This window comes from Xenopus tropicalis, chromosome 1, assembly GCF_000004195.4.
Source record: "Xenopus tropicalis strain Nigerian chromosome 1, UCB_Xtro_10.0, whole genome shotgun sequence".
Taxonomy (NCBI): Eukaryota; Metazoa; Chordata; class Amphibia; order Anura; family Pipidae; genus Xenopus; species Xenopus tropicalis.
Window position 1 is genome coordinate 80770770 of NC_030677.2, and position 24758 is coordinate 80795527.

Here is a 24758-nt window from a genome sequence, read left to right on the forward strand (position 1 = left end):
TTTGTTTTTTTTTTAAAAAACTGTCCCTAGAGTGCACTGATGCATAGAGAAGCAACAATATTTTCCTGCTGCTCCTAGGTGTACCTTGCTGCACCCAACCAGTAATTTTTACTTGCCTCATCCTTAATTTAAATGCATTGGGAGTTATCCTGACCTTTTCATATATTTATTTTAACGAGTACTGAGTATATAGTATAAGTGTGGCCTACTTAAATCAGCAGGCAAAATGAATGTGCCCTTTACACATATATGACATTATTTATGAAGCTTTTGCATTGAATTTCTGTAATTACATTGTCTGGAAAATAGGATTTCCACACTGAGAGATATTTTCAGATAGCAAGGAAAATGTCTTACATACTTGTTATTTTAATTTAATATTGTCTCTCACGTTATTATTTCACAATGCGGCTAATTTCCATTGTATCCAGATTGGCTTTTGAATCTTCAGCCATAATCATTAAAGCTTTTATTGATTAAAGACACCTGAAATGCACAAATTACATCTTTGTTTTTAACAGCTTTTTAGGCTGGCCCCAAAGGACCTTGAGATCAATGCCTTATCAGACACAATTACATGGCATACAAACCATACCCCTCAACAGCCAAATGCAATGGGTGTAGTATACAGATTTTCTGTTTATTTCTTTTCTCCAACAGAACTGTGTATCGGCCATGTCAATAATCATATGTAATTTATACACAGACATTTTTGCTTACAGCAATGATTGCATGACCTGTTAATTTACATTCAAATTAATATTATGCATGATCTTGAATTTATTGCACGTACTGAATACTGATAAATAAATATGAATTTATGGAACATCATGTTGTTGTCCAGATAAATGCTTGAAATTACTGAAGGTGATATATACTTTAATATAGATAAATGAATGGATTTGTGAACACTGTGTATATGGCATCATATGAAGATAGCTGTCAGGCTAAAATAGACAGAAATTGTGTGCATACTAAAGCCATTCAATAAGAAATATTTGTACTAAGCACAATGGTGTCCACTCTGCATCTTCTGAGGCATGCAGCAGTGCATCTACTGATGCAGAGGAACTCTGGAGTTACTGCCACCGTGGATGTGGCAGTTATTCAGAATAGAAAAATAGAAAGCCATAAACACAGGAAGTGAGATAGGAATCAAGTAGTCAACAGTATGCTTAGGTGGCATGCAGATCTATGCAGTAATCCAGAGATAGTTAAAGGTCCTCCCCAAACCAGGATAACTAATAGCAATTTCTAAAAGGGCTGCAGTAGGCTCTGAAGCACAACAGACACCATTTGGGGTAAAGACAAATGAACAAGGCAGGATTTGGAGCACTCAGAGTGCATGGACTAAAGGGCGGGCACCAGAACCAGTTCTAAAGCTGGATTTTTAAAGGACCTGAGAATTGAGAATATGCTGGATGAACAGTACGTTCATCAGGGAGCAGGACCCCAGGACTTACACATCATAAACAGTAACTTACCCCGCTGCTTTCACTAAAACATCCTGAGCATATGTCACAAAAATGGAGGGTTTTTGGCTAGTGAAAATAAGTTAATATACCCCACAAAAAATGTTATACTTATTTGTATTTAAGTTACAATAATGGATGCAATAGTCCAGCAGTAGTAGTACATCAAACTTTAAACACTTGTGATCTAAATAAACAGAACCTCAGTTCATAGGTCAACAAGAACAACACCACACATTTTATGTCCATGAGATGGAGAGACTAAGCCTATTACAGGTAAGGGATTTCTTATCCATAAACCTGTTATTCACAAAGCTCTGAATTATAAGAAGGCCATCTCTCATATAGTGCATTTTAAGATTTAAATTAATTTTAATTAATTTTAAATTTCTTTAAATTTAAAAAGGTGATTTCCTTGCGGGGTCCAAAACTGCACTTCAGGTCATACCTTGAGAACGTACAGTATGAAGTAATGTACCCATATTGTCCTGATACAGTAACAAATAGCAAAAAATCAGTAGGTAGCATTTACTGATCACCTGTATATATTATTTCACCTGGGCAAACGTAGTGCTTTTTCTCATATAAAGGAACAAATACACAAACTTGAGAAATAAGCTAAACTTTAGAGGTTATCAGGTAACCAGACCTCAAGTAAAGTGTACAGAAATACCCAGGAAGAGTTAGACGATGGGCCTTAAAAGGTATCTTTTTAAGCTACATGATGAGCACATTTGGTTGGCATGCTATCATAAAACTTGGTACAGTATACCAATGTAATCCAATTGTACATACCAGAAAACAACAGATGTTAAATCTCAGTATGGGCAATGGGTGTTTTAATATAGTATGTCAATCTATCTAAGGGGTACAGCATACCTGACCCCTTCAGTATTTGGATATGAATTCCCTGCCATGATCCAGAAGCAACAGTGGCAAAACCAATGATGACATCATCCATTAAGTAAGTGACTGATTCAAAATTACACATTCAATTCAATTACACATCCAAAGAAACACATCTACTAATGTTCATTAGTCACCAGACATACACCCCCGTATAGAAATCAAAGCAGGTGATTCTAACATCTAAAAGTGAGAGGAGTTGACGCCACATGATTATTATTTTACACAGTCATGCTGTTTAGCAGTAATCATGCTATCATTTTCATGTTGTACAACCTATTGCTCCTTTTACCAGTTTAGGACAGTGTATGTAATCTGCCTGCAGCATATTTGATGCAATTTGGTGTACAATTTTGCGCTTGTGCTTGCATTCCTTAATAAACCCTATTATAACAAGGTTACCAAATTTCCAAAAGTAAACCAGGCCCACTTTTTGACCACTCCCCTATTGCCATACATCCACTCACATCACATTCCCTGGAAGAGGTCCAAAATATTGTAAAGCTTATTGATTTCTTCAGCACAGAAAAGCTGGTGCAGGAAGCTTGGAGGATGTGGAATGAAGAAAGGGGGTTAGGTGACATAAGATCACTCCTTCAATCCTACTGCCCTGGAGTAGCAAAGATTGGCCGAGGGCAGCTCGGTTGCTACAGGGAAAGCCATAGACAGTTTTTAGAGGCAGGGGTGCTTGCCAGGGTCAATTTTCCACAAAGAAAGGAAATTTGAAGTCGAGTCAGTCCCCCTGAAATGGGGACTGATGCTAGTCTTATATTATAATAAATGCTATCAGTCTTTTAGATATTTAGATACGTGATATTATTATTGTTTCTCTATGAACTCCAATTCTTACAGTATGTGTTCAAATAAGCAGGCATTTAAGACAGAAAATTTCAAATGTCAATAATTCTTTAATCCACTGTTCTCTGTCATAATACTGTACTGCAGTATATACAAGCTTGACTCTAGTTTCTCTGTGTGCAAGATGCTTATCAGTATGAGACTCTCAGGCTTTATATATTCCACTTAATATCTTTTCAATTTCTCATAGTCCACATATCTAAATCAAAGATTTAGCTTCTTTCTCTGTAGTCTCTGTAATTACATCTCTATTTTGCTCACTCTTATTATTAGATAGCCAGATCTTCTCTGTGTTTTACCACTATTTTAGTATAAAGTACTTTCTGGCATGTCTTTCTTTTATCTAGGTTCATTGAAAATCCTTCAATTTTTTTGTTGCAAACTAGCTGTATAGGTAGGGTGGTCAGAGGATCTTCGGAAGAAAATCTGTATGCAGGTATAATGCTTAGGAGATATGGATAAATACTTTATTTCTTGAAAGCTTTTTTTTTTAAGACGTTAAAAACAGTATTATAGTGGATCTGCAAAATGAAAATATCATAAATATAACACGTAGGTTCTGTACAACACAGAACATTCATGGTTTACAATGAGGACATAGCATATATGTAGTTGATTTTACAAGTGAACATAACAATCAGATTATTATTATAATGTAGAAATTACTCTAAATTAGGGTAGTACTCCTGCTATGCTGTACTTTGGACTGTTCCCTGCCTTAGGTTTGTGTAAGTACCTTCACCCAACTTGCCTTATTAGCCTGCCAATGCTGCAATAGAATGTGTACCTTGTCTTCCTTACCACTTAACCTGTGCTAATGCCTACCTTGTGCCTTGCCGTGTACCTGCCAATGTATTAATAAAGTTATTCCTGCTTGCCAAGCACCTGTCCTGACTTTTTCCCAGTCAGCTTCCTCCTTGGTCCCTGGTTCCCTGACACTGATTAATATTTTTAGACATGAAAATATTAGAAGAAAAAGCATGCAATGTGGATAGATATAGGTATGAATATTATATTAGTATAAATATAGCTGCTCATTTATACAAGACACAAATTAAATCTCTGTACAAGATATGAAACCAGATACAGCTTTGAACATTACACACGACATTCTGCAAATTAGAATGTGCACCAGATAAAGTTCTGCCAATTATATATACATGCCATGATATTGTGCTGCATACAATTCCTGAAACCAGATGCAGCTTTGATTATTGGTTGATTCACAAGATATATCTCTGTCTATTATATAATAAACTAGTTCTGCATAGTTATGCATACTGTACTATACAGTATGTTACTACAGTACTGTATGTTACTTCAGTTACTACTGAAAAGTATATAACTACCAAATTATGTAAGCACCAAATAAATCTTGGTACAACACAATATCTCATAATGTTCTGCATAACAGACTTTGCACCAAATATACCTGGCACAAGGTGCACCAGAACAATCACAGATCTGCTCTTTTAAACTCATTCACACACATACATAAACAACCTATACATACTCAAACCTATACCTAAAATGAGACTCAAATGAGACAAACATTTGTGGCGATACTGAATCTAGTGGTTTTGTGTGTAGATCTTGTTCTAAAGCAAGGTTACAAAGAAAGCACAAATATAACTACACATAGAACAACTACTGAAGTGAGATGGCACCGTCACTTAAACTTCAGTCGGTATAAAAAATAAGGAACTGATCCACCACCAACATCTACTCTTCAGGTTCAGTGAAGGAAAACTGGTTACTCATAGAACATATGCTGAGAGTTGAAAAATCTCAGGCACCTGAAACCAACTTCTGCCCCAGTAGTTCTTAATTGTAAATTGTAACTCCATTTAAAGCTATATAAAGGCATTATACTTCCATATCCCTCAGGGGGGTCCCAGGCCCGGTTGAATTTTGACCTGAGGTGGGGCCCAGCTGGATAGTAACAACTTTATTTCTTTGCTTATTTTCCCAGTTTATTAAAGCATTTGAGTTTTTTAACCTAATTGGAAACAGAACTATTTTATTCTTACCATGTGCAACACAGACGGGAATATTTTGTTGTGTTTTTTCTTAAATATGCTAGCATTCAAGAAGAAAAGTTGCACACATTTTGCCACGGTTTTTTTTTCACATGTGCATTTTTTTTTTTACAAACCCAAATTTTGATAAATCACTTTGGCTGTAATCTTACCAATCTGAATATCTAAATAATGCACAAAGACAAATTTGTTCACATACATTTTCACATTGTGACTATTTTTCTGTTACCGATTTTTATTACATTCCCCCAATAATGAATAATATAGATGGCCTGCAACACATGGCCTTTATCAATTATTTGTTTAACAAAAAGAGATTATCTATACTGCATAACTTCTCTTTTTGGGATATTATGGAAACATTTCTTATAGTGACTGTGTTTGGTCACATTTGTAATAGACGACTTTAGTCCATTCATTTACAAAAGGCAGAGTTACAGTAGAAATGCAATATAATACACAAGTGCCATAGATATCATTCTTTATAATGGTTCTTAGTAATGTCATCAGTTATAATCAGTGGTTTTGATGTAATCTTTGTCACATAACTCAGTGAAACCTGTGTATTATATAAAATAAGTACCTTCTGATGTAAAATATGAGTATATTAGAATCACCTCACAGTTCCATGACCTTTATAAAATCATTTATGGTCACACAATGCCTTGGTGAGCTCTAATATCCTTATATTTAAAAACAAGGGATACATTATTCACTAAATAATATACCCAAGAAAATACACTTTCAACAACAACAGGTATATTATCTACAGTCTCCCTTTATACAGACATAATATTTATCAGTCTTTTAAACCAAACCTTTTAAAAAATTAGCTGGAGCTTGTTTGCATCTGGGGGAAATTGCTTCCTTTTTCTATCAAATGCAAAAATAATAACTCATATTTTCTGTTCTCTGGGTTTATTAATGTAGTGTGCTCACTTCATGGAAGCCTCTCAGTAGTTCCTTAAGCAGTTTTAGATTTAGCTTGAGTACATACATTATTTACATATCCATATCTGTTTCAGTTAGATTATAATTGCTTTGGGACAGTTACATTCTTTCCATGGGTATACTCATTTATTATATTGTAACCATTCTTTTTCAACATGCTATTCTCATACCTCCCAACATTTTGAAAACGAAAAGAGGGACAAAAATAAATGCAGCGTGCAGTGTGGCAATTTTTTTGTCCTCGCCCATTTTACGACCACACCCCCTAAATACCACTCCCATTTAAAGTTTGAACACATTTCTGGGGGTTTTTGGGTCCTGTTTTATGTGTTATTGCAGTCTTGCTGAAAAGGTGAAATTGCCCTTAAAGCTGTGAGTCTCAGTTCCCCTAAGAGACCTGTTTAGCTTATTAGTTACAATTGTATCTTTTTACCTTTCTGGGCTCTCTGCCAAAAGCTCACTAATTTAATTAAAAGTGAGAAACAATGTTTCTAAGTGCAGGTGACGCTCATTAAGATTTCTGGGCTCTCTGAGAAAAGCTACTTTTAATTAAATTTTTACCTTTTTTAGCTTCAGTTCAGGAGATCAAAGGGAAATGAGGGACTTTTCAGTAAGAATCCGAGACTGCGGGTGGAGCTTTTTAAAAGAAGGACTGTCCCGCAAAAATCGGGACAGCTGGGAGGTATGTATTCTGTATAGCAATTGATAAAGTATATGTGTTTGTACACTATTATCATTCTTTCCTGTACATACCAGTTACCTAACATTCTACTGGTGTTATGTAATAAAAGGCACCAAGTTTGCCTAGGAACAGTAGCCCATAGCAACCAATCAGCAGGCAACACTGGCTGGTCAACAGTTTAAAAGCAAACAACTTATTGGTTGCTATGGGTTACTGCTCCTGAACTTAGTGCCTTTTATTACATATGGTGTTTGTTTTTTTAACAGCACTGCATAATAAAAATACACTCACATACTGTATGTATACTTAAATCCAACTTATAACTGACCTTGGACAATACTTGTCCATATTATTATGTACAATTTAAGATAATTAGCTGACAAATTTATACATTTCAGTTGTGCTGGATTAGAAGCGATATCAACATTTTTATGCAAACTTCAAACATTCTAAAAATAGATCAAAATGAAAGGAGATTATTTAAAAATAATGACATACCTGGTAATTCATATTTCATGTGTTAGATCACAAAGGAAATTTTGATCAAAGAAATAAAAAATACATTTCCACAACTCTACCACGATTTTAAATGTCACATAGCAGATTGACAGGTATTACAATAAAATATAAATAAAGGCAGAATGTACTCTCTCGGAGCTTAACAAACCCTATGAATCTATCAACAATCTATCTATCTGGACTTGGGCTTTTTTCAACCCAACTTTATTTATCTATCTATCTATCTATCTATTTATCTATCTATCTGTCTATCTCTATATCTTTCTCCCCATCTCATCATTAGATTTCCCAAAGAAAACTTATGAAGCTTGGGAAATGAGTTTAGAACCAAATAGTATTAAATGCAAAATTAAAGTTTCACAAACTGAATTAATGATGCAATATAACTGGATTCAAAACATCTATGGAATTACATTCTGTTTCTATTGTATCCTAGGCAACATGCTGTATATTACATTTTTTTTCGCACCATCGTCACTAGTAATGAACGAACAAAATTACATTGCAGTATAGCATACACATTGCCCTACCTTGGTAGAGAAGCTCCTTTTCACTATGCTAGAATTATTCCTGGAAGAAAAAAGGGTTCCCATTTAGCCAGTCTCTTTCCAACCATGGCACCTGGACAGCTTCTTAGATAGATAGGCAGGGGAAGGGTTGGGGTGGACTCCTATCTCAATGGCTGATGTGAAAGACTAGGGGAGCATAATAATGACACTTACTTTCTTCTGGTATTACTTTTCCAGTGAAACAGACTGCATGGCAAAATGCTAGCATGAACTTATGAAAAATTTTGATGCTAGTGAAACTGTGATTTGCTGCAAAATGTGGGTTAAAAACATTTGGTTTATTTCTCCTAATTAAATGGGACCACTGATTGCAATGTAACTAATTATTTATCAGGAACACTGGAGGAACATCACTGAATTGTGTTGAGCAGCAGCAGCAGCAGCAATTCTCCAACACAAAGCCAACAGTATTTGATGTTTTGTAGTGTCTACATTAATATTAAGTATTAAAGTAAAAAATTAGCAATACATCAGTGTGAATAAATGTACTGTACTGCTCATTCTAACAGGCATTACTATAGCAATACAGCACTGCTACACAGAGAGCACTATCTGCACATCTGTTACTGGCAGTACCCGCATGTAAAGCAGTACAGGAGATCAACTCTGATTAGCCAGGATAAGGATAAGCCAGTAACAGAGATACAAGGACCCTTTGGTCTTTCCATTAGATACATTCTTATTGACACTATGGGGCTGATTTACTAACCCACGAATCCGACCCGAATTGGAAAAGTTCCGACTTGAAAACGAACATTTTGCGACTTTTTCGTATGTTTTGCGATTTTTTCGGATTCTGTACGAATTTTTCGTTACCAATACGATTTTTGCGTAAAAACGCGAGTTTTTCGTATCCATTACGAAAGTTGCGTAAAAAGTTGCGCATTTTGCGTAGCGTTAAAACTTACGTGAAAAGTTGCGCATTTTTCGTAGCGTTAAAACTTAACGCTACGAAAAATGCGCAACTTTTCGCGTAAGTTTTAACGCTACGCAAAATGCGCAACTTTTTACGCAACTTTCGTAATGGATAGGAAAACTCGCGTTTTTACGCAAAAATCGTATTGGATCCGAAAAATTCGTAAAGAATCCGAAAAAATCGCAAAACATACGAAAAAATCGCAAAGTACCGATCATTACGAAAAAAACGCAATCGGACTCCATTCGACCCGTTCGTGGGTAAGTAAATCAGCCCCTATGGGTAACAATGCCAAAGTGTTTCTGTTGGCAAATACAAGAGAGGTATCAAGTCTCTATATTTAGGACAGATGGAGGTGTAAATATCTATCTTGCTTTATATTACTTTAAATTCTATAGTTTCTGCTAAAATAAAAACACACTTTCAGAGTATAGCTCTTGTTTTTTATGTTCACTAATTTTATCAGAAGCAGCTGCATGCATAATCCTCATAAAATAATTCGCTAATCCTCTTAATTACCCCCCTCCAGGAAAACTTACTTTGAAGCCATGTAAAAGCTATCAATATTCTTACATTTTGAAAGTTTACACATTTTTTTTTCTTCATCTTTTTAAAAGTGCCATCCCTTAGGCTTAATAGTGACTGTCTGTCTAATTCTATTTCTTATGGGAAAATGCTTGTTAAATATTCTGTTAATCACTTCTAATTCATTGCAATCTCTTTTTTTGCATCTGTGACATTCCATCTGGAGGTGTGAGAAATCTCCTATGGCACTTGTAAAAGAGATGTGTCTGTGTAGCACCATGTGATGGCCTTTAAGTGGGTCTAGGATGACTTCATGGACAGGCCAGCAGAATTGTTTTGCAGGGATCTTCTCACAGCTCCTGAAATGACTGTATTAAAGTAAAGATAGTTGTGTGTTACAGTGGGGGCTTATTGGCCATTTTTGCAGTAATCTTACTTGCAAGTCTGGGGTTAATGGAGTTCTCATTGATCATTACTGTAGTGATCTTACTGGCAAATCTGGGGTTAATGAACTTCTCATTGACAGTTTATGCAGTGATCTTACTGGCAAATCTAGGGTTACTGAAGTTCTTATTGACCATTTCTGCAGTGATCTTACTGGCAAGTCTGAGGTTAATGGAGTGCTCACTGCAGTGATCGAATGGTTATATCTAGGGTTAATGGAGAGCTCATTGGCCATTTCTGCAGTGATCTTACAGACCCCACTGATTGCTGTGGAAAGCTTAGGGCCATCATATGTCATCAAATAGTGGGGGTCACTTTGTTGGTCTTCTGGTGCACTTTGTGCTGCCATTCCAAATGGAAAAGGGGGGTGTTTTTGTATAATGGGCATGGCATTTGATGGCGTGACCAGAAAGTGTACTTTATTAGTCCTCTAAAGGGGGAGGGGGTAATCCCAGGTTTGTCTGCAGGGGTACCCATGAATTCAAGTTATGCCACTGTTCTATATTTCATCACTTTATGGTTCATGTATTATAGATCCCGCATAAGTGCGTGCATATAATATATATTTTGATAACAGTATGGAAAAGGAGGATCTAAAATATGATTTCCCAAAGGCATAAAATTAGCTTAATCACTCAATACTGCATGCTTTTACTTGAACCAATTAAATTTTCTCTAGATTGTGTTGTTTTCCCAAGACTGATTATCCTTTTTCATATTTTTGTACTTTTGCTTGGTAGATTAGATTCAGATGAAATACAGCTGCAAATGAAAGATATTGTCACTTTAAATCATGTTAATTAATGCTCTATTTAAAATTAGATGAATTGCAATATTCTTTTTTGTAAGAGGCATATGTAGTGAAGCATATGGAAAAAGGCTGGTAATATATTTTGCATAAAATAGAATGTCTTTAGGCTCATCAAGAGAAGCAAGCAGAAATGTATGTATGGTTTAAGATTTCAGCAATTCTATCATGAACTAATCTAATTTTAGTTTTACTTATTTAAAATCATTAAGTTCTGATTTTGGAGATAAGAAAATATTTGTGTACCCTTTCACTGAGACTGGCAAGCTTCCATAATTTGAGAATTTTTTAATATCACCTCTTTTTGCTTTATTCAATTATTATTCTGTTTTCTTTAGGAAAGCACTGCCTTTCAGACAATGATTTTACATCAAATACTTTATATGGTTCTTTGTACATTTTTTTTTTTTTCTTTCTATGTTTTCTGTAATCCCTGCAGTCCAATTTGACCACTGGAATATTGACAGATCTGAACACTATGCTTAAAAATGTCCACCTTTCCTGATCCCTAAGGAAACTACATAAAATATTAACAGATATGAAAAAGATATTGTCTTCAAGTTTCCTTCTTGTGACTATCAAGTGATAGTGATATGGGAAATATCGCAAGAAGCAAAGATCTAAAATGAAGTCCTTCTTGTATGAAATACACACAAAGATAGGAAGGTTGGAGATTTGAAATGAAATCTGCCATATAAGTCTTTTATTTGAGCCTTTGATTAGATTGCGTCTTTGATTATACATTTTGCTGGAGGGAAATATTCCTTCTGGAAGGTGCCAGTCACCTCACTCTCTCTGTCACTGTTCATTTTTTTTAGTTAACTCTTCTATGAACTGTATAGGCATAATTTGCTTCTTAAACAACCATGAAACTGAGATTTTGAAAGGTTCATTTGTAAAAAGAAGAAAAGTTTTAGCAAGAATTATGTAGAAACTTTTTATAATTCCTTAGTTAATGACTTGGTGAAACAAATCTTGAGTTTTTCCTCTGATTTCTACAAATACCCCTCTCCAAATATCTTAGATATAAACACTGGCTTGATACCTTATATAATAACAAAAAAGTACTGAGCAGTATAGAAATCTGGCAATCAGGAATATTTTGCACTACCTGTGTATATCTACTTACACCTATTCAGTATCTAGTAAATTTTGCCTACAAAATTATATTTCTGTTTGCATATTTTTTATTCTTTGTAATGAAATACTTTGGAATGAATCATTCTTATGGGAACATATGTAGCCACAAAGGGCTCTAAAGAAATGAGTAAACCAGTCACAGAACATTGAATATTAAACTTTGGAGAACATCTGTTGAGGCTCCAAAAATGCGAAAAGTTAATGTTATTCTCATCTACGTCAAGCAGGGAGCAAAAGCAAAAATAATTTAAGTGTGAAGTTAATCATTTAGCAACATGCAAAATAAATGTTAGCTTCAAATACACACATTGTAAAGAGAAGAGGATATTATTAACAGAAAGCACTAACTAAATTGCGAGCAATAGCATTAACTAAAAACTTTGAGAAAAAAGGAGAGGTCTCAGCTGTCCAACTTCCTTGCACCTTTGTTTTCTTAATTATTACAAGTTTCTTCATTTCATTCTAAGAGGAACATATAGACAGAATTAATTGAAGTCACACATGCTGTAAAGTGGACGGTGCTTAATGCATCTTATATCTCATTAAGGGAGGTTTCACTTAAACATTATTTTGTTTGCCACACTTTAATATATGAGTTAAGAGAGCAGCCTTTTAAACCAACATGCTTCGATGGTTGAAAAGTGTGGTTGAGATTTGCCAAACTGCATGATCTGAGGGATTTACTATATAAAGCTAATGCAAAAACAAAACAAAACAAAAAAAATATTGCTTAGGTTTTGCACATCATTGTCATTCAAATTAGTGATCATTATAACCACACAAAAAAATACATAATAAACTATATGAAAAGAACATATACAATGGGGTAATATTATGTGTTTATTTACATCAACAATTTCATTATTGAATGGAGGTGGCTTATATTTGGAAAAACTCCACTTTTATATATGTTTTCCTACATGTCTTAAGAAACTGTGATGCCAATAAAGAGGTTAGAGATGAACAAGACTTAACTGGATGCTCTTTCAAACTTCTAGTAAAATGAATGATGCATAATGTGAATTATGCGCACACCAGTTTTTAGTATCCTACAATATATAGATTTAGCCAGAAAAAGTCCACATTAACCAGAAATAATTATAAACAATCATGAAGTATGATATATGCTTAGAGGTCTCCCAAAAATAATTAAATAAATAAATATTTCTTCTAAGTGTTTAACTATAGAGCACTTCAGGATCCAAACACCTTTCACTTGGCAATTATAAACTATAATTTATTCATATTTCTTTTTTTTTCTCTTTTCATCAGTGTCCCTATGCTATAGAGGTCAAATGGAGATCACTGCCAATATTAAGTACTAAATGTATGCTGTGTGTGGCTTGTGCACAGAATAAAACAGTGTATTTAGTTTCTCCTTCTTACTGAATACTTAACTGGAATGATTAAAACTCCATAGCAGATTGGTATTTGCTCTTTTAAGCTAAAAAATGCTTCAGTAACAAGATGACCATTATTGAATCAATTTTGCACTCACACCATGAAGTGAGAAATGTATCCACAAATACGTACTAGAGATTTTCTTTAATTCTTAACAAACAAAACCTATTAACACAATCATTTTTTAGTTATTCTTTTGAGTATTGTCAGATTTTAATGAATTGTTTTACATTAATGATGTTGAGGCAATATAAAGGTTTGCAAGTTGTTCATAATCAGGAACATAATATGCAGACAATGTGTCTGTTATCAAAGATAGATCTTGTCTAATGTCTTGTATGTAAAATTGGGAACATAACTATTTTTGCTTCATATTGTTGATTGCTTTGGTACCATCAGAATAGTGCTGCAGGCTGATAAAGTTATAAAATGAAAAAAAGGAAAAGAAAAAGTAAAAGAAAAAACAGGGATAATCCTAGCTCAAAAGTCAAAATCAGCGCCCTGCACACAAGATCTACTAAGAAAATCATGCATTGAAAAACCCTTCCAGAAACAAGCAGTATAATATACACAAACAAAAGTCTCAGGCTGAATGTATAGATTCATAACAAAACATATACATCACTATAAATAAGGGATCCCCAACCTTTTATACCTGTGAGCCACATTGAAATGGAAAAAGTGTTGGGGAGCAACACAAGAATGAGAAAGGTGCCAATAAGAGCTATAATTGGCTACTTAATAGCCCCAATGTGTACTGCAGCTTACAGAAGGCTCTATTTGGCATTATACTTGGTTTTTATGCAACCAAAACTTGCTTCCTTACCAGAAATTAAAAACTGACCTGCTTTGAGGCCATGGGAGCAACATCCAAGGGCTGGGGAGCAACATGTTGCTCATGAGCCACTGGTTGGGGATCACTGCTATAAATCAGCTACTAACAAAGATGCAAAGTACTATTTTAGATCCAAAGCTTACCATATTATTTTTATATAAATATTTTAACACGATAAAGCAATCCCTGCTTGAACAAATCCATTCATGTATACCAGGAACCGCTAAACAGTAGTTTCATGCCTTATTTTCTGTAGTAGCTTTGATGTGTTTTAATTCCTATAGCAGTGGTGGGTCTGTTTTTAAAGAACAGAGTACAACATGTACTATTTATATTGTTTCATTTGCAGTATATTAATAATAAATAATTAAACATTCCTATGGGGCTTTTTTCTTTTCTTATTAATAAATCTTGTAAATGTGAGAAATGATCAATATACATACATATTACACTCACATAGTTGATTTGATGCAACTTGCTGAATATGATTTATATGGGTCATTTTTCAAGCAGTATAATTATTTATGCAGTGCTGCTGGCCATGGAAACTGACATGACAGCCACATTCCCAATGACTCTAAAAACAAAGTAATGCTTATTGTTTAGTTGAATTTAAGGACAGATAGCTGTGCATAGTCTTCAGAAAGAGCAGCTTTGCAAAATTAAGTGGCATTTCCAGACACCTAATATACCCTGTACTGTAAAAATTCTAATCAGATTACAGGACAGTAAGGGACAAATGGTTGACTCACAAAACATACCAAACCTCTTTTATCACAGATAAAGTCTTCATCATAGCTCTTGAACATAGATTAGCATTTAAATAAGAGAACAGGCATGACGGATTTTTAAATTGTGTTAGGGTTTTATTAAAAAAAAGTGTCAAATAAGTCTCTGAGGCTGATTCAGGATCAACTTTGTTTTTGTGTTTCATACTTTATCTTTGTTCCTGCACAAAAAGTACCTTCTATTACTTGACACTTGAAGCTCTGGAGACATGTATAAATCTGATTATGTTGAACAGTAAATGAAATGTAGGAAACAAACTGAATATAATCTTTGGAGTTCTGACAATGAATAGAAACTTTTCTAAAAAAAAAACAAAAACACTTCAGGGTCAGTTTTATAAAGCATTGTTCAATCTATAGCGATTGTTTGAGTAATAAATAGAATAATGGATTTTATTATGTCAGATTGATTCAGGATCATTATTCTAAATTGATTTAATTCAGATCAATGCACCAGGAAAGTGATAATTCAATATATATTGATTAATATTGTATTGTATTGTATTTAACAAGAATACCCTTCTACGGGATTCAACATCAAACACAGACTAGTCATTGTTTTGGGTAATCTGGGAAAATATGTAGTGAATAATGTACCGCCTATTGTAATATATAAGGATTTTATAAGTCGCAAAGTTATTTCATTCACATATTAATGCAGAAATCTGAGTGGGGGTACATTATGTAAGGGGGAGGGATACTTTATTTAATATAATACTCAGGCTTTAGTATGTAATATGACAGAAATTACATCACTAAGAACTGATTATAACCATTACATTAACATTACATTGTAACGATCATTAATGATCAATAGTAATTGAATTGAACACCCACTTGAATTGATTCCCAAATGTTCCATAAAAAGTTTGAACTTCTTGTAACTTTAGGATTTCAATCTCCAATTCTGCCCCTTGTCCTTAGTTAAGGATAGGGATGCACCCTGGGCAAAATAACTACAAGAATACAAAGACATTGTACAAAGACAATGCATTATATAAATATTTATTCATTCTGTAATCTCAAATAAAATTTTTCTTATTTATTTTTTTTCTCAACCATAATATTTATTGAAAACATGAATTGTAAAAACAATTATGTTATTTCGCAAAAAAAAAAAATCAGTTGCCATGAAAATCACATTATTCCATGAATTTTGGAAATATTTGACTTTCATTATAAGACAGCTGGAATGCCCACCGGGATTTAGTTGCCAATTGTTTTCATTCAAATTTTCAAAAAAAAGTTTGATTTGGAAAACTCTAAAATATTTAAATATTTAACTCTTTTGACATCATTTTTCAATCTGCTGCAAATATGCTCCATATGCAACCCAGCTGATTCTAGTGATAGTAATATAAATGTTCTAACTAGAAAAGTCCCGATGAGCTGCTCAAAACTTTGGTTTTGGACCAGAAAGTAAACTAAAAGAAATCATCCATTAGTCACTGTAGTGTTTTGAATTATTTTACAACACTAAAGTTGACATTTAGTCCCTGTGCTACAAAAGCAATGAACAATAGGACTGGGCAACATATAGGGACCAGAACTGTTTCCTTATTCTGCCACTAAAGCCAGTGTCCCTCCCTAATTTTGTACATTCTGATATTGCTACAATGTCATAAAATTATTAAGCAGAAAGCTTGCCAGTAAATGTTCAATTTAAGATTAAATTAAGCATATACCTTACTAGATAAATTCAAAATGATTTAGTAAAAGACATTAGCGTTATATTATAGACAAATTGTTTATTGTGCCAGTTTTTGTATTTGAAACAGTATAAAATTTACATATAATTACCAAACACATTTCATAACAACCACTAAAAGATCATCATTTGTATAACAGAATAGATTTACATTTTTTAATGTTAAACAGGGTGCCAGCAAACAACTCTGTTCACTGAGAAGCGATTTGAAAGTTTCAATGCACTGCAGTGTGTATTTAAATAGTTTAGCCAACTTTTTGACTAGTTTTTTTGTCTCCAGGTGAGAGTGGCATGCCACCTTTTTTCATACATCTCTGCTAAAAATATATGGTGAAAAGGGATCAAATTAGAGCTCTCTGCACTAGAAAAGCCAAGATTCTGATTTCAAAATCGTAATTATGGTGCTTGAAGTTACCAGGAGCAGTTTTTTGCCACCCCTGGTAACTTGCAGTCTGCTGCCACCTGAGGCAAGAGCGCCTCTGCACATACTAAAGTGTTAAGGACTACATTGTATTTAGAGGGCCAAAGGTTGTGAGCAGCCTTAGCTACAGTGCTGTGATGCAAGAATTTATTGCATGGCTGCACATACAAAATACCACAGACTCTGCTGTGTACTACGCAACACTTCACTTATGACAACAGTAAGGATTTTGGACACTTTTAAAGCATCAATGAAGAAAAAAGTAGTTTAAGTATGCAGATTTCTCAGATATTTAACCCTGTATTTAAATCAATATTTAAAAAGTTACTTTCAACCAAAATGTTTCTTTTTTTTTTTTTTTACAACTTTTTTTTTTTACTCTTTGCCTTTGTAATGAAGAAGTTGGCTTTGCCCAAAAAATCACATTCAACATTACTTGTGAAATCCCATTATTTCCTGAGGGAGGATGAAGAACTACTTTTGGTCAAAGGAAGAGGAGAATTTAATCGTGCATGACTACTTCAATTAACGATATCCGTTCTTTTGTCAAAGATGTTGAATGTTGAAATGCTAATAAAATGATAGAATTTCAGCAATATTTTACATTTTAGAAGTTTTTACCAAAGGGACAATGATTTTGACATCGCTTTGACTTTCCTATGAATTTGTTGAAGCATTATAAAATGCCATTTGCAGCACTTACATAAACTAGCAAAGTGAACCTTATAACTTTTTATTATTAGTAGTAGTATTATGTGCCATCAAGTCAGTTTCAACTCCTGGCAACCATATAGAAAGTGTTTCTCTAGAATGTAATCTGTTTGGGTTTTCAGGCTGCTTGTCAGTGGGATGGTCATGACTGTTGGGATTGAGTCTATTCATCTTCCTTCCAGACATCATCTTCTTCCCTTCCTTTCAAGTTTTTTCAAGCATAATTGCATTTGAACTGGATCTTCTCATAAAACGTCAAAAATTACACAGGTTCAATCATTTGTGCTTCAAGGGAAAAGGAAAGGCTTGACTTGGTCAAGTATCCATTGCCTTGCTGTTCACTGTATCTGCAAAAAGTCTTTGCTAACAAAGTTCAAATGTGTCAATATTTTCATGTACTGCTTCTTCACTGTCTAGATTTCACATTCATAAAATATCCCAGAAAATGCCATCCTAGACAATTCTGATCTTTGCTGCCATAGGCACATCAGTACATTAGACTGTCTAGGTCTAGCATCTTCACCAAGTGCAAGTCCACGTTGTACATCTTGACTACTGGATCCTTTGCTATTAATAACAGAAATGAAGCTGTCTAAATGTCTTTACCGTCAACTGTAAAACTGTCTGTCTATCCTACTGGATACTACATTATGGATTTATAAATACAGTCCTATATTACTGAAATCCCTATCGAGTCTCTCTGGTAACTACTTTGTTTAACATGTGCCTTAACAATGTTTTATAGTTTGGGAAATGAAGAGCAAAATCGCATTTTCAATACAATATTCCAGTAACAAATAAATAGTCACACTCTAGTGCACAGCATGACCCAGAGCAGGCTATTTGTGTAGTTATATAAAAGGATGTGCTTTGCTTTACCTTTTTTATTGCTCATTACTGCTCATTACAAAACATAAAAAAATCAATTGAAATGAAATCATTTTCTAAAAGGTAGCATGCTAATGTTTTAAACAAGAAATCAGAGGACTTTATGTAACTAAAAGAATTAGGTTATGATTAAGGCATTTAAAAGAGAAAATAAGCCGTTAAGAATAGGCTTTACATTTACATTTACTTAATTTTATACCTTTCCATTTACTTCATTTTATAACGTGTTTCTCAAAAGTTTCCCCACTGTCAATAACATTTTCTTGACAGTCAAGAAGGGTTTTAATGAATTGACATATTTATCAAAAAGATGGTACAGTTGTCATGTTATGTACGAGTACGACTGCTTTTAGCTAACAACATTATGATCTACTGTATGGAGTGATAGTCTAAAACCTTAGCCCAGGATGTATATAACATAACAATTTAGACAATTATTAACTCCCCTTAATTAAGATGCTGGAATGCGCTTAAAGGAGAACTAAACCCTAAAAACAATATGGGGTAGGAATACTATTTCATATACTGAAATTACTGCACAAGTAAGCACTAGTAAGCAGCAATCCCATGCCCAGTGTGCTCTGGGCAGCTGTTGAGAAGCTAAGCTTAGGGGTCATCACAAATCATTAAACAGAAAAAGAACTTCACATAGAAACTGATGCTACAGGGTTGATTATTAAAATCTGATACAAATTGCCATGGTTTCTGAGCCCCCATGTAATGATAATCTAAATTAAGTACTTCTCAGCCTTGTACTGTGACTCTATATATAAAGTATATTGTAAGTCTGATAGCAGCAATAACCATAGTTACATATAGTTACATAGTTAAGTTGGGTTGAAAATAGACCAAAGTCCATCAAGTTCAACCCTTCCAAGTAAACCCTGCACACACAAACCTATACTGACAGTAGAAATCCAAAAAATAGGAAAAAAGCTTCAGCAGGTTCGCTGCAAAACATTTATTATGGGTAGTGGTAACATGACATGTTTCGGGTCAATACCCTTTATCACACTTGATAAAGGGTATTGACCCGAAACATGTTGTGTTACCACTACCCATAATAAATGTTTTGCAGCAAACCTGCTGAAGGTTTTTTCCTATTTTTTGGATTTCTACTATTGTATTTGGTTGCAGCACAGAGCAACAACTAGGAGCTAAAGCTTTATTTCGCAAGTATTTTATACAAAGTTCACCAACAATTTTTTATTTTTAAACCTATACTGACCTATCTATACACTCACATACATAAACCATATACACCAACATCAATACTAACTGTAGATTTTAGTATCACAATAGCCTTGGATACTATACTTGTTCAAGAAATCATCCAAGTCCCTCTTAAAGGCATTAACAGAATCTGCCATCACAACATCACTCGGAAGCACATTCCACAACTTCACTGCCCTGAAATCCAGCAAACAGATTTTTTTATATTTCATTTTGAAAAATGAACGTGGGGCTACAGTACTTTTTCTTAGTTTCCTAGGTGCCCTTAGCCATGTGACTTGTGCTCTTATAAACTTCAGTCACACTTCACTGCTGCACTACAAGCTGGAGTGTATATCACCCCCCCACCCCACCAGCAACCTATCAACAGAACAATAATAAGGTAACATGATAACAGCTTCCAGACACCTGCATTGCTAGAAATGCTCAGTCACAGTAGATTTTCAGCACACATGTGAATAAACTTTCAAAGGGGGGTACACAACATTATGGGCCAGATTTATCAAAGTCCGAATTTAGGATCATTAAAAGTACGACTGCAAAAAATTAGAATATGAAAATTTCTGATGTGCGTTAATTGCACAAAAAATCGTATTGTGGTTGTACGAAAATATCGTGGTATGATCCGAATGTTATGAAATTTTCAGATCCAAAAATGAATGAATAACAAAACTTTAGTACTCGTTGCAACAAATACGGAAAAGTAGCGGAAATTAATGAAAAAATTGTAGGACATATGATTTTTTCCTATTCGGACCAATTTGTATTTTGATGAATGTGCCCCTATATGTTCACCTCCACATACCTTTGTATTCCAATTCATAAGGATTGCAGCACTCCCATTCTGCAATTATAAAACTGCCTTTATTACACATATGGTGCAGATACAGTAATGTTTCAGACACTGCTGGTCCTTTCTTAAGCTCGCAAATTGTTGAATTGGTATAAAATCCAAGACAAATGCACAACCATAGTTCATGTATTCCACATGTAAATTGAGCACAGCTATAGAATTCTTTAAATATTTAAATGTATGTAGATATAGGCTTATGTATTCACCAACATAGGTGCAACACTGCATCAATGCAGTTACCCATAAAAACCAATTTTATTTTCTAAATGACCAAAGCATGAACATTTTTAAAAGAAAAAAAAAGTTGTGTGACACTCGATTGACATGTCCCAGTGGGTCATGGGAACAGTGGGACTGTTGTCAACATCGACACAGCATTAATGATGACATGAGCGTACATGTCACTTGCCATTAATCAGAACCCTGGTAGCAATTTCAGTGTTTCCTAGGACCAATGCAATTGCAAGCAGCATGTTAGTTCACAAGTACCTTTTGATGGGAGGTATATAAAAATACTGCTCTATCAGTCAATCTGCAATAAAATTTCAAGAATATCTATCACAGCAAATAAATATCCACTTCATTTCACCCTGCATTGTAGCTAAGGTTTCTAATTTTATCTATGGGAGAGAATATAAGATTTTAGCCCAAACTGTACAATAACTGGCCTTAATTCTAAACCTCCAAACACTGCTTTGAGCCCTTAGCAGATCCAGCTTTAATGTTTGCACACACAATAACAAGTCTCTGGCAGAAGAAAATGTGCATTCATGGTACATGGGAATGACACTGTACAAAAAAAAATCTTTATTGCAACACTTACTGTTCTTACTATTACAGTGCAAAGAAAGCACATGAAATATGTTTAATTACTGTACACACTGCCCCTCACCAAAGAGGGTCGAAAGAGGAGGCAAAATATATCCTGTTACCCTAGTAAACTAGAAATCACAGCAGCCCCAAAAGCTGAATGTTGAGAGATGTAGTTTAATCAAATGCAGCAGTTATTACATTGTATTAAAAAAAGTCGCAATTCACAAAGGGATACAATTTTGTGCTTGAAGTTCTTAAATTATAGTTGGTTTAAGTACTGTAGGAGGTTATTATTACAGTCATTACAATAGCGTTTTAATGTGTGTGGGTCTGAATAGCTGTGGGGTGCAAATGTAACAGTTGCATGAATAGCATAACTATTGCAGCAATGAAATAAAACCAAATTGGACCATAGGCAGATTGGTGATTTGGGGTACCAATCTTCAGTTCAGTGAAGTCTTCCTTTTGTGGGGCCCCAGCAGTACAGTAGCAGAAAGCCAAACTGAGATATATATACTATGTACTACAGTTTTACTGGGGCAACTAGCACAGGTGGGTTTTACAAGACCTCATTGGACCCTAGGGAGCATTTAGCATTAAAAATGATCTGCAGTAGTGCTGTTCTTAACATAACATGTATCCAAATATGTTTGTACAACTACTGCCCTTATGACATTATGTATCACATCATTATTGAAGCGTGACATGTCAAACTACAGTCTTATTTCACAGCCAGGGAAAGTATTAGCTAGGGAAGTATTTTGATTCTGATGCCTTGTGTTTCTTGCCATAACAGAGACTCCATAATTTAAAAAGGAACCTAAAAATCATATCTAGTAATGCATCATAAATCCAGGTTGCATGCTGTACAAGATTGTTCCTTAATTTTAGATCTATAATACAAATATCTTTTACACAGAGGGAAAAAAATGCTCTGGGTTCCTAGAGAGGCACACAGACGTGTAATACTCAGTACTTACTGGGGAACTAGATGGCATCTGTAACTAAGAAATACCAGTCCCCTAACAGCACACACAATCCTGTTCCCAAGTGAATATTCAACGTTCATAGTAAGTTAGCACACTGTACTGTACACAGTCAAATAACATTGAAATTCAAATCCCACTTCATTTTGTTCATTTGAGAGTTTAAAAGGTTTAATTTTTTTCTGTGGGAAAAGGGTATAGAAGATAATAAGGCATGCCATTTTCTATGGTAAGGCTTAATGCTAAAGGCAGGTTTATGGGATTCAAGACGCCTACACATTTTCCTTTCCTTGTGATATGCATTTTATGGCCACTGTGACAGGTGCAGCCGACAAACATGTAATATAGCTTAAACACACATTAGCATACTCACTACAGTCAGTGCCAAAAGTACATTTTCCATTAACATAAATGCTATTTAAAGTGGTATTTTAAAAAGCAATTACTGCTGGGTTAAAAATCCTCATGCTTTCAGATACATAACAATTGTATAAGTTACATGATATAAAATGCCTAAAACATTATTGTTGTGTTTGCAGTTTTAATGTCTTATCATTAAGTTAGTAGTATATAAAATAATATAAATATTGCCATGGACAGTATTTGCTCCAAGAAAAGCTCTACTTTCCAAGGTTTAAAGGGGAAGAAGACTACTAATATATTGATAAAATGCTTGGTCAGTCAACAGGCAAAACAAAAGGGGATTTCAAAGTCCACATTATTTTTTAATCCAGTCAGTTTTTGGTGAAAAAATGACACTGAATCAGTTGCTCCTATGATTTTAAAAATGCTTTTGCATTCAGTGGCTTCTAATTATTAAGACTAACAGCTCCCCATGATAATCAGGCAATGAGATAAATGTATAATATCTTGAGACTTTCCAAGCAGCAAATGAATGGCCAGTAACTTCTAAGGGTTATTAAAGTTTCTCTATAGAACATTCAGCAGTCATTGGAATGAACAGACATTTTAGGATAATTAAGGAAGATTGGGCATGTGAATGTATATATATATATATATGTGTGTGTGTTTTGTATGTAACTGTAATGCTATGAGTCGAGGTTTGGACAAATTAGCTTGAATACATTTACAAACTATCTGTCAATGTTGCGCACACAGAGAACTGTACTCCACTGCTCCACTGTACTACACAGCAAGCATATTAATAGCCTTGCCTATCACATAGGTTTTACCATTAGCTCCCTTCCTAGTATAAGGTCACCTAATAAATTGCACTTAAACGATTTTACAGCATATTTAATCCTTGTCACTCTGCAGCAAAATCTATAAACAAGACAAAGATTTCCAGGCACTGAAACGGAAGGTTACCAAGACAACAATAGGAATCTTCATACAAAGCAGTACAAATTAAAAAAAAAAGTGCATTGCCCTTATTGGAAAGTAATTATAAGTGCCGAGAAGAATGTATATGTTCAGCTCAGTTAAAAGCAGGTGCCTATAAGGTAATAAGGTAGAGGGTACTGACCTGGATTGCAGGCAAGTGACAGAAGACAGAGGAAGGCAGCTGGCTGCGATAGGGAGAAGCCTTTGCCAGAAGATGCTGTCCAGCAGCCACAGATGTTCTGTCTCTGTGTTAGTGGGCAGTATGCACTCGCAAGTTGTGCTCTACAGACACTTCCCAGCTCTGAGCTGCAGAGGGAGTAGGTGCCTTTTTTTCCTTTCTGAAAAGCCAGCCAGCCAGATATAGGCTGGCAGTGAGGGGGAGCCAAGCACCACCACGCTTTCACCCTCCCTTCTGTTATTGTTTTGGTGCTAGTTGTGCTGATGAGCAAATGCACGTCATGGATTTGTGAATAAAGCAGGTTGGGAGGGGTTGAGCATACTAATACTTCCTCTTCACTCACTAGCAGCGAGCTGCTGCTGGAACACTGAACCCGAGCAGAGATCGCTTAACTATCCGGTCTCTTCTGGATTTAAACACACGTTCCATTGCTTCCCAATGGAACATACCAAATACCACAGACTCGAGAATAGCGATTAGTGTTAGCACCATTGACTAATAAATGCTAATCCAAGGTGAGGTGGAGCTGGAAGATTTACAGTAACACCGTATTGGGTGTATAAATACTGTACAATGTCAGTTCACATGTTTTGTATGTTTGAAATCATTCTTTATAAGGAGAGGTTCATTGCAGCCCCACAGAAAACATCCTGTGTACACAGGACTTGTGCTAGTGTGTGTCTGACCACTACTATACTGAGTAGTAATGGTTTAAAATATTAATATTATGTAAATGGCATGTGGTTGCTATTGAATTTGCCTACAATATG

General features: G+C 34.8%; 1 protein-coding gene across 1 annotated transcript in view; it reads right to left on the bottom strand.

The window, feature by feature from the left end:
* Positions 1 to 24162, bottom strand: part of npffr2 (neuropeptide FF receptor 2) — a 67855-nt gene extending 43693 nt beyond the window's left edge. The window contains exon 1 of the mRNA XM_002940351.5: positions 23953 to 24162. The gene's annotated coding sequence lies outside the window, so the exon portion shown is untranslated. The remainder of the gene's footprint in view (positions 1 to 23952) is intronic.
* Positions 24163 to 24758: the final 596 nt, after the last annotated feature.